Source organism: Sus scrofa, chromosome 1 (genome assembly GCF_000003025.6).
Source record: "Sus scrofa isolate TJ Tabasco breed Duroc chromosome 1, Sscrofa11.1, whole genome shotgun sequence".
NCBI classification, from domain to species: domain Eukaryota; kingdom Metazoa; phylum Chordata; class Mammalia; order Artiodactyla; family Suidae; genus Sus; species Sus scrofa.
In genome coordinates, this window is record NC_010443.5 from 139,249,739 (window position 1) to 139,261,858 (window position 12,120).

General features: G+C 45.8%; 1 long non-coding RNA gene across 2 annotated transcripts; it reads right to left on the bottom strand.

The window, feature by feature from the left end:
- Window positions 1-8,508, bottom strand: LOC106509040. Of its 2 annotated transcripts, XR_001306245.2 has the most exons (4): window positions 6,358-8,508; window positions 4,856-4,956; window positions 1,918-2,085; window positions 1-1,079 (listed from the first exon to the last, which is right to left on the bottom strand). It is a non-coding gene; the product is annotated as an uncharacterized LOC106509040 (long non-coding RNA). The 2 variants fall into 2 exon arrangements; XR_002345646.1 differs by having other exon boundaries at window positions 1-2,085.

Below are 12,120 nucleotides of genomic sequence, written 5' to 3' on the forward strand. Positions count from 1 at the left end.
TATGACTGGGTCACTGTGCTGTACAGCAGAAATTGGCACCACATTGTAAATCAGCTTTAACAAAAATAAATGAAGAATAAAAATAAAACTAAGAACTTTTTAAAGTCTTATTGAAGTATAATGATCATACCAAACATTGCGCATATTTATAAATTTTATGGGTTTGATCACCCCATCGGAAAGTGGAAAAACAGACAAGGTAAAGGAAAGAGGATGTCTGAAGTGCCACCTCAGTCTGATAGGAGACTGAGCATAATCGAGGACCTGGGTCAAGAAACATCGGGCAGATGGCCTTGGGGTGGGGGAACAGGTTGGAACTCCTGTGGCAAGCAGTGACCCAAATGTTCTGGGGGAATTCCTGAGGGAGGCCTAGCCTACCCCTGGGTCTGAAGACTAGCCTGGCAGGAGGGGGGACGGTGGCAACCCCTGTCAGCTCTGTGCCCTCCTAACCAGGATGCAGCCTGCTGAGGTGGAGGTAGAGGGGCCAGAGATGCTTAATGAAATATTCGGGGTCTTGGAATTCTTGGCAGGATTTCAATAGTCCTATTCTCGAGCACTTATATTTTCCAACTGACCCAATCAAGTATTTTCCCAAAGGGAAATGCAGTGGAATCGGCGGTCTATCGGTCCCGGGTCCCAGGCCTCCCTGGCCTGCTGTAATATGTATTTCATTTGTCTGGTTTTTGGCTTGGGGGAGGCCACACGAATATGACAAAAGTTAGATAGCTAGGTCGTGAGCACGTGGGTATTTGTACTATTATTCTCTGAGCTTTCATTTAATATTTTTCCCCAAAATGAAAAGTTGTCTTCCAGCCCACTGGACTGTAGACTCTTTGCAGGCTGGGTCTGTTTTTCCTCAGTTTTTGGATCCCAGCACAGAGAATGGCACGTTGCAAACATCCCCTCATTGTGTGGGAGTTTTAGTCCGAGTTGAGGAGCATGACTCCTGCAATCTGGGGGTTATTAACGTGGAGAGGACTTTCTTTCAATACAGTTGCATCCAGTGCCTCCTACCTGCTGCAGTCAGTCCCCCAGGAAGACGAACGGGGTCTAGAACCTGCCTTGAAAATGTTTGAAACCTTGGGGAGAAGAGGAGATAGATGGAAGTTACTAGTGCACTGGAACAGCGGACAGGGCTACTGGAAAAAAAGGGCTGCTGGGGAACGTTTCTGATTTGGTTTCCGAGATCCTGGTCCCTCTTCTTTCTGATGACCTCACTGAAGACCAAAAAGGTCTGTGACATGGGCATCAAGCGTCCTGGTAACGGCTGTTGACCCTGGGCAAGTCTTGCCAAGGTTTAAAGATGAGCTAAGGGCTCCCTCACTGGCCATCACTGCCTGATTGTAAAGTGACAGAGAAGACAGGATGGGGGAGAAAGGGCCCCCAGGGCGACAGACCAAGCTCTGAGCTCCAGTGGGTGGGGTGTTAGTAATACCCCTCCCCCACCCATCCTATTCCTGCAGCTTATTAGAGGTGGTTTATAAAAAGACTGGAATCTGTGCTCCAGGGTCTGTACTCCTCTGGCAGAGAGGGTTTAGCACCAGAAAACTCACTTTGTGAAAGTGCAGCAACTGTGATAAATAAGCTTAAGCCTCGGTAATCACTTTTTCACTTTTACCAATTACGCAAGGCTGCTTTGTGACACAAGTTAATACCAAGTAAGAATTTTAAAGAAGCCTCATTTTCCTTGTCTAATTAAATTAAATACTTGAAAGGTGATTCACGTGTTGATTTTACCCCCATTAGTCAACTGAAAATTACAGGGTCTTTTAGGAGGTGAGCCCCGTGATTCTCCTGCTCAGCCTCTAGGGTCAGGGAGCCCCCAGCTTTGGGCTCTCCTGTGGGCATCCCACACACCCTTTGTGTGTGCAGCTGTCCGTGGTGGTGCTCGGGCCACTGCTGCCTGGCAGAACTTACCGAGTCCTGCTAGTTGGTTTGTTAATCCTTCCACAAAAATCTGCACGGGATGTCTTTGTCTCCAGGGTTCTTGATATTCCCATCATGCTGGTCTCTGTAGACTGAAAACCAAGGACAGCTTCACCTTCCCAGGGCTTCTTTTTGTTGTAATCGGGTAACAAAATTCACCTGTATTGACAGTTCTTGGAGTCAGGGTCTCTAATCTTCCTCCACGGTGAAGATCTGGATTGTTTAAATACCAGTTGATCCTGGCCATTTTATTTCAGTGGTGCCACAAGGATGCTATAATTGGAAACCTGAAATACTTATTTTTATTTTTTTTTCTTTTCACAGTCACACCTGCGGCATATGGAAGTTCCCAGGACAGGGATTGAACTGGAGCTGTGGCTGAGGCCTGTGCCACAGCCATAGCAATGCAGATCCTTAATCCCACAGATCGAGGCCAGGGATCAAATCCATATCCTCACAACACTATGCCAGGTTCTTAACCCACTGAGCCACAATGGGAACTCCTATTTTCTATTTTTACACCATGCTTTCTGCTTCTCGTTTCTGAGATAACATCTATGCATGCCTTAGAAACGAAACATGCTCTATACACTTATTTCTCTGGACACATGACAGGCCTGGGAAACCCGGCTAATTGCATTGAGTGTGAGTGAGTTTACTTTGCCCAAACGTTTGAAGAGTCATCATCTGGAAAGTGAGTATCTGGTACAGGTTTACTTGATTGAATCAAATTATTCACCAGTTTTCATGACCCATTTCCAGGGCACCCCTCCTGATGCATGTAGTCATTTTGTGCATATTTTGAAAAGTCTTTGTTATTGCAAAATGAGTGTATACCCTTAAAATATAAACAAGAAGTATATATTAAGTAAAAAGTGGAAGTCCCTTCTCTTTTCCTCCTGATGTTAACCAGGTATCGTTGGTTCTGGACAGCTCTTTCTCTGTGAATTTAGTTTTACAAAAATGCCCTCTGCAGCTTATCTCTACTCATAGAGACCCTTTTCTGTTACCATGTGTAGATGGACCTAATTCTTGTTAATGGCTAAGTAATACTCCACATTTATTATTTTCCCTTTCGTCTCATGTTCCTTTAGGACCTAGGATGTGCCAGGTACTTCTCCAGGGACTGAGGATAGGGCAGGAACTAGCTTTTCAGTGTCTGTTTCTTGCTAATTTCTTTCTAGAATCTAAAGTACCCATCCTGGAGTTCCCACTGTGGCTCTGTGTGTTGGGGACCTGACATATCTCTGTGAGGATGCAGGTTCAATCCCTGCCTTGCTCAGTGGGTTAAGGACCCAGCGTTGCTGCAAGCTGAGGTGTAGGCCTGCACCTGCAACTCCAATTCAACCCTGAGCCTGGGAACTTCCATATGCTGTGGGTGCAGCCATAAAAATTAATTAAGTAAAAAAAAAAAAAAAAAAAAAAAAAAAGGACCCAACCTGCTTATCAATCACCAGGTCATCAAGAGCTTTTATTTTCCCAGGCTTAAATCTGCTTCGTGGGTATGTTTTAATGGTCTACATTAAAACAGAAACTCTACAAAATCAATGATGTTGCCTATCTTGGTCACTAATACATCTCCAGCACTAAAAACTGTCCTTGACACATACTGGCAGCTTGAAGCCTATTAATTCTGTGCAAAGCTGGATGGCCCCATGGGAGAATGGATGATTCTTGCATTTCTCATGGATAAAGGAGTAGGGAAGATGTAAAAAGGCTCATTGATGACCTCGCTTGGGTTTCCCTAAACTTCCAGCACATACCCACCTACTTTAGATGGAGGTATAATCTAGTCTTGTTTCTATTCATGATATCTTTACATAGGTGGGTATTTATTCATCCTTTTCTCCAAACCTTGACTGCTTCCAAGGCATCAGGCATTCCCTTAGCCCTCCAATGCCCTGCCCCCACTGCCCTGCCCTCTTCAACCTTGAGAGAAATCTCATCCAGATCTCGCAGCTCCAGGACCAGCCACCTGCCCAGGCAGGAGCGCTCTGGCACCTGGTGGGTGGGCAGTGCCAGTGTCAGTTCTGATCTGTCAGTGCCCATGTCTTAAAGTTTCTCAGTGTTTTGAACATCACCTGGCTTCATGGGCACAGTAATATTCTAGTTCACTTGTTCAAGAGAATCACTTAGCTTTACCCTTTAAAACACAAATCAGATGTCTCACTTCCCTGCTCAGAACCCACTGATTGCTTCCAATGCACCACATCTGAGGTGTTTAGGATGGCTTCAAAAACTTCTCTGACCCTATCACTTTACTGGAGCTGCCCTGACCTCCCGTGTTCTCTGACACAGAGCACATTCCTGCCCCAGAACCTTCCTTTGCACTTGTTATTCCTCTGCCAGGAATGCTCTACCCCGAGAATGCATGGTACCTGGCTCAGTCATCCCAGGCCTGCCCAAAGGACCCCCCTTCTCTGAGAGTTTGCCCTTGTCCCTCGGCAAAAGATCAGGCTCTCTGTTCCCAAGCCCCTTTACGCCTTTCTGTTTTTCTTCACAGCTTTTGACTTATGCAGACCCTCAGTAAATATCTATCATGAATTTGCATACCTCATTTACATGTATTATATGCCTAGAATACAACAGACACTTTGTAAGTATTTGTGGACTGAATAAATAAGTGGATAAATAGGAACATTGCATAATGAATATAATTGTTTGCGTCAGTGTTCAGAGGACTGAAGACTCCTCCATGGGGACATTTTCTCCTTATTCACAGAACCAAGTACAGGAACTGGGTGGTGTTTGGATTTACTTGATATTTGAGCTGTCATCTCTGGTTCATGCATGGCACTCTCCCATTTTATTTATCCACTTACTAATATGTTACAGACGTCAAGTCGCTGCGCAGCCCAAGAACTAGAATACTAATGATAACATTCATTGACATCTGTGCCCACCGTCCTCCTGAGAAGTCCCCACTTACCCACACTGGGATTTCATAACGCTGCTCTTTCAAACTAGTGCCTTGTTTCACTAGTACAGTCGGCCCTCCATATCCGTGGGTTCCAAATCTGCAGATTTAACCTACCACAGGTGGAAAAATATTCAAAATATTCAGCAAAAAATGGCCCAGAAAATTTCAAAAGGAAAAGCTTGACTTTACTGCCCCCCAGCAACTATGTACATGGTGCTTCCATTGTATTGACAGTTACTCACATTACATTTACATTGTTTTAGGTATTTCAAGTAATCTAGAGATGATTTAAAGTAAAGGGGACATCTGTGAAGTAGGTTATATGCAAATACTATGCCATTTTGTATAAGGATCTTGAGCATCTGTGGGTTGTTTTTTGTCTTTTTTCTTTTAACCCACATACCCAGGGCATATGGAAGTTTTGTACTAGAGGTTGAATCAAACCTGCAGCTGAGACCTGTGCAACAGCCACGGCAACACTGGATCCAAGCCGCATCTGTGACCTATGCCACAGCAACACAGGATCCTTAATCTACTAAGTGAGGCCAGGGATTGAACCTGCATTCTCACGGAGACAGTGTTTGGTCCATAAGTCACTAGCCACAATGGGAACTCCAATATTCATGGGGTTTGGTTTTGTTGGGGTCCTGGAACCAATCTCCCATAGATTCTGAGAGATGACTGTAGTAGTTTAATCCTGTAAATGTGCTTCTCGGGCAATATTTTTTCCACTATGCTTTTCAGAAGGCAAAATAGTGGAATATGTATTCCCAACAAATTCCCCTTCATGTTTTTAATTTTTAGTTTTTAAAATAGTTTTCATTTTACTTTTATTCTTTTGATTTTCTTTTGCTTGTTTCTTTCTTTCCCTAACTTGTTAACATGAATATTAAAAGAAAAAATATAAAAAGTAGAAAAAATTATACAGTGAACACCTCCATGTAGATCCAACAGTTGTGAAAACTTTAATGTCATTGCTTTATCCCTATGTGTACATACATACATATCTTTTTTGTGCCATTTAAAAGTCAGTCATAGACTCCCTAGCCTGAGAAGTTCCATATGCCTCACGAGAGGCCCTAATAAAATAAAATAAAATAAAATAAAATAAAATAAAATAAAATAAAATAAAATGTCAGTCATAGACACCATGACACCTTGCCCCTAAACACTCCATCCTGTATCCAAGAATAAAGGCATTCTTCAATATAAACATGATGCCAATATCATTCCTAAGAAAATAATTAGTAATTCCTTATTGTAATGTAATATCCAGTCCATATTCAAATTTCCTCAGTTGCCATGAGAATGTCTGTGATAACTATTTTGATGTTATTTGTAATCAGGATTTAATCTAGGTTTATACATTGTGGTTGGTTGTGTCTCTCTGGTCTTTTGGTCTAGAACACTGCCCCCAACCTTTATCTATCTATCTATCTATCTATCTATCTATCTATCTATCTATCTATCATCCATCTATCCATCCATCTTTCTCTATCTAATTTACTTACTTTTTACAAGGTTGAGTGAAGAGTCTTGAAGAGTTGCCCTGGAGAATGTCTCACAATCTGGATTTGTGTGACTGTTTATTCCTCTTGTCTTTTAGCTACTGTTGGTATTTCCTGTAAGCTGGAGTTCAGTCTGGCAGCAAGGCCGGATTCAGGGTAAACATTTCATAGACGATGCTGCATACCAGAAGACATTTTAAGAGTTTTTTCTCTAAAGGCAATTGAATGTAGACAGCTCTGAGTCCTTGCAGAAAGACTACCAATCTTGTATTAAACAAGCCAGAATCATTCCTACCCTAGGAAAGCGTTAATGAGGAAAACATCTGGCCACTTAGCAGAGGCTGGGAACGGCTTGTGTCCCTTCCAGGAACTAGCTAGTGTTTGGTGATGCCCGGCACTGCATCCGCCTTGCATTTCCCTTCCCCGCGTGTTTACTCCAAGCTGGAGTGAGGTGAGGCAACGGGCCAGCCAATGGAGCAGAAGGCCTGGACAGGCTTGTTTGTTCTGGTTTGGATGGAGGGATTTGTTCATTTCTTTACACATCGTGGCTTCCCCCACCCCTCTTTCTCTAATCCCGTATTTCATCTCTCCCGCCAACAACCAACAAAGTGAATAGATGGCCCAAGTCGGTTGGTCCCACAGAGTTGGAGCTGAAGAGACTCACTTGAAAATTCCCTTCTGCAGGTTTCAAATTCTGTGACTCAGACTTGTTTGTGTTTAAACACACCCCCACTCCCAAAACATCCTCTCAGAAATGTGGGTGGGAAAGCTGATGATTGCTTCGGCGCCACGCTCCCGCCTAACCTAAGTGGCCCTTTCTAGACGCCATGTTTAAATTGTTTCCTTCCTGTAATAAGAAGCTCTTGTATTAAAGAAAATCATCTTTCCTGATGCTTTGAATTCCTGAGGTCTAATAAAGAAAGGCCTGAGGATGTGCCATGTCCCCAGCTCGGTGTGAGGACTCAGCTCCCTGGGAGGGGCCGGAGCTGGGTGCCGTGTCTGTTTCGCCCCAGTGCATCATCCAGTCCAGCCATCACTCCCCATCCCACTGCACTAGGTGATTCTTCGGAGCCCTGCTGGCTCTGCTCACCTGAAAGTTGGGATTGCTAAAAACTGTTTGCAACGCTGGTGCGTGAGTGCACGCATGTGTACTCGTGTGCTTACTGTATACTCTCTATTTCTTTTAACCCTTCATAATGACTCTATGAGGTGGGTGCTCTGTTCTCACAGGATGAAGATGAGGAAACTGAAGCACAGAGATGGCGTGATGGAAAGAAAGAAAACAGACTTATAAGCTGACCCCTCCCAGCCCCAGGGACCCTCTTGAACATAGAAGTGCTGTGCAGTGGGGAGGGGAACTGTGTGTGCCAGTCTCTCCAGGAAAAAGCATTAGGAAAGCTGATGTGCATCCTGGGTTAAAGCACAGAGGATGCTGTGCCCCTCAGAATCTCGGTGGCTCTGCGGGATCAGATGCGCCTTCATTCAAGCTCTGCCTGCATTCCTCTGCGGTATCGGGCAGCCCCTTGGTCCCCAAGACTCAGGTTCCACATCCTCACAGTGGTCACTGGGCAACTGTAAAGATTATTAAGATGCTGTGTGTTGTGGGTCATCATCAGACAATAGCCAGCAAGCAGGGTGAACTGTAGCCAGATGCCCAGCCATACTTTGCTGTGGTTGTTTCGTCCTCTGCAAAAGCTGTTCTATTCAGGGTAGATGCAAAAGACACTCCCCCAAATATTTAGGACCCTGATTCCTGTAACCATCCAGGAAAAAAAAAAAAGAACCTCAATTTTTTTTCTCTTTAAGAGGAATTACCCAGTAGAGGTTGGAATTTGTTTCTAAGTGGCTCTTGTGCATATCTGCGAAAAGGGGAGATGAGTTGGAGACAGTGGTATTTTTTTTTTTTTAAAGCATAAGTGCCTTTTTTTTTTTTAAAGCCACAGTCCCTATAGCATAACCAGTTGGCCCTGTGAATTATGGAATAGTCTAGAGTCTAAGGCTAGATTGTAAATGACTGTGAGACGTACCACTTGTTTAACAAGGAGAAACACCATCACCTTCAATGTTCACATCAAGCAAGAGGTATTCAGATTTCAGAAACATTAAAAAGTGGGTAAAACACACACATGGGTTTAGGGGTTTGTGCTGAGTGTCAAGGGGAGGGCAGGCAGCCACTGCTTTTCTGGGTGGGGGGAAGAACTGGGGACATGTGGGGGTGCTAAGGGCTGGGGGTTAGAAAGACAGTTCTGTGATGGGGACAGGACCCCCTTGGAAAGAACACACAGTTTCTCTTTGTCCTCACACCCTACTCACTGACCCTTTCTGGACTTTTTATTTTTAGGGCGATACTCATGGCATATGGGAGTTCCCAGGCTAGGGGTCCAATCAGAGCTGTAGCTTCTGGCCTACACCACAGCAATGCCAGATCCAAGCTGCATCTGCAGTAAACATTGCACCTTGTGGCAATGCATGATCCTTAACCATGGAGCAAGGCCAGGGATCGAACCTGCATCCTCACTGACTTTACGTTAGGTTTTTAACCCACTGAGCCACAATGGGAGGTCCCCCTTTCTAGACTTTTATAGAATTTCAGGTCAGGCCCCAAGGCTTTTTTACCTGGTTTGGTCTGGTAGAAAGTACCAAGGGGCTGGAACAAAGAGGCCTGCGATCCTCTCCCTGCCCCCCTGAACGTGGTGCTCTGTGTGGCCTCCTTCTCCCTGACTCTGGCCACCTCGAACCCCTGTGGGGGCAGCCTCACCTTCTGTGCCTCATCTTTGAATATGTCCAGTTTTTCTCAACTTAACATTTCTGGAATGGCTTAACATTGATGGCATCTAAGAGTCAATGACATCTGTAGCTTACGCACCATCGCTTGCATGCCAGCTGTGTGTCCTGGGGTTGCCCTTGGGGTGACATTCAAACACCTGCCTTTTGGCTGATGCCCAGTCATCCTCTCAGCCATACCTGGAGCCAGACCTCCCTGGGCACAGCACCCTCTCTCACTCACTTTCTCTGCATCCAGCCCCCACCCACTTTAGCCTCTCTCTTCCCATGGTTCAGCTCTGGGCACCTTGCAGGCCTCAGCTGAGACCTCCTGTCCTTCCCTGTGTCCTGCTTTGACACCCAGATGAGGTGGGGCCCCTTGAGTCCCCGTCTTCTCTTTAGTCCCTGCTGAAGGGACTTTCCCACTGCAGACTGTGGCCTTCAGGGACATGGGCCTGTGTGCCTTGTTCAGCTAGCCCCTGGTGTTAACACGAATTTCTTAATGGGTGGACAATGAACATTGTGTTATGATATGTGATGAGGAGATGGTGATTAAAATGTTGCAAAAGCAGCTCCTATCAACACATTCTCTAGAAGCCCTCACATCTTGCTGTCTGATCAGGGGACACAGAGATGAAAAGACTGTCCAGGAGGTGGGGGTGAGGACAGTGTCAGGGGCTCAAAGGCTCACACTGTACTTTTATTCTAACAGCCACACCTCACGCATGTGTGCCCGGGGCCAACTTTGTCCCATCCTCTCTCACAAACCACATGGCCTGTCCTTTCCAGATGCCCTCTCTGTGTCATCTGCCAGTAGAGGAAGGAGGCCCAAGGCCAAACCTTGCACACAGGGACACAGAGAGCCGGCTGGGGTGTAAATATCTCCTCCCAATTTAGGGGTGTTTCAGACGTGTGACTTGCCTTCAAAGGCTGACACATGCCTCCTATGGATGGGAGCAGACCAGGGGCCCTGGAAAATCCCCAGGGATGAATCTGCTCACTAAAGTTCATTTCCCTTCAGATGAAGCCTTTCTTCCATTGGCATTTGGTGGTGAAGCAGGTGATGTCATTGAATGACCTAGGTATCACCTGAGAATTTGCCTTCATCAAAATACTCTGAAGTCTGATGGCTTTGCCGCATTAACAGATCAAGTGTACTTTAAATACTTGCTGACATTTTATCATCAGGTAGGAAAGGACACTTTAATGAAGATTGGGTCCACTTTTAAAAGCAACTGGCATTTTCAGCCTAAGTATTTTACTAGCCTCCAAATCTCAATTTCCTTGAAGAATCTTTTTTTTTTTTTTTTTTTTTAATTATTACAGCCTGACGTGCAGCATGTGGAAGTTTCCAGGCTAGGGGTCGAATCAGAGTTGCAGCTGCCAGCCTACACCTCAGTCATGGCAACACTAGATCTGAGCTGCATCTGTGACCTAAGCCACAGCTTGTGGCAACACTAGATCCTTAGCCCACTGAGCAAGGCCAGGAATCAAACCCACATCCTCATCCTCATCTGGGTTCTTAATCCAGAGCCATGATGGGAACTCCATCTTTGCAGAATGTATTGTGGATTCTAATAAAGTCTTCTCTAATCATCTATGGAGACCATCTGTGCAGGCAGAGGCCAATTCCTGTAGACCCTGCTGTGGCTGACATCTTACCAACAGCAATAAAGACCATAACAAGTCCTGCGTCTATTTCCAAATCCCTTTTTGTTCCCACCCTGCTGTGCAGAGCTTCCATCTATGCATGCTTTCCTCTCACTTTCCCCTTCTTCAAACATGAGCTGTCCCTTTAATTTGGTGGCCTGGCTGGGGTGTGGGGTTTTCTTGGAGGCACTGGGGCACAAGTGACTGTCCCTCCATCTGCAGAGAACGAAAGACAGAGAGGGTTTTTCCTCTCTTCGACCCTCAACATATGCTTGTGTTTTGCCATGCAGCTCTGGGAGAGAATCCGGTTCATTGTTATAGGATGGAGCAGTCAGGCCCTGCCACAGAGGTTGGCTTTGCCCTATTTATTCTGGAACCTGGCCTCCTGAGGCTCTCAGGTCCTGGCCGCAGAGTGTGCCCAGGCCAGTCTTTTTGGGAAGAGCTGCCTTGGTGAAGTGCCTCTTTAGGACAAGGATGGAGGTGATGTCTTTATTTCTCTCTCCTCCCAGACCCTGACTCCCATGAGAAGAAGGGAGGGATGATGGCTGTCCAGAGCTCCCCAGCTGCCCCTGTACATGTGACTCTGCTCATGGGCTCCACAGTGGCAAAACTTAATCAGCTTTCCCCAGATAGAGCTTACCTTGGCTGGCGTTTGGAATCTCAGGTCAATGGAGGGTAGAGGTCCCACGTAAATGTATAGTATCAGATTCCATTTTATTTTATTTTATTTTATTTTATTTTATTTTATTTTGTTTTGTTTTGTTTTATCTTAATGTTTAATTCGACTGGAGTATTGCTGACTTACAGTGTTCTGTCAATTTCTGCTGTACAGCAAAGTGATCGGTTATACACACACATGATTTCATTTTAAACGAGAGGCCCTGAGTCGCGCTTCAGTGTCACTGGTGACATCCGGTTGACTTTGGTCCCTTGGCTGGGCTTTGCTGAGAGCCGATCTTCTGGCAGCGAGAGGCTTTCTGGAAAGGGGTGTTGCAGTAGATGGATTTCAACAAAGGCCAGAGCCTTGAAGAGATGACAGATGACAAGCAGGCCCCTGAGCCTGGGTTCCGGCGGATGCTCTTGCTGAGCTCAGGGTGTGAGGTGCACTTCCTAGGACACCCCAGTTGGGCTGCCCAGGTGCATGAGGAGGCGTGGAGGGCAAGGGTGGGCCTGGGGGATGGAGAGCTGGAGCCCATCCAGGGAGACAGCCAGTGTGTCCCCTCCTCATCAGACAGCTGCAGGGCGGTGTGCCTTCCAGAGCGAAGACTTGGACAGCATCCGAGTAAGTAAAGGGTCAGTGCTGATTCTGATCAGAGGTGGGAGGAAGCCGCACCCCTGCAGGGCCTGTTGTAA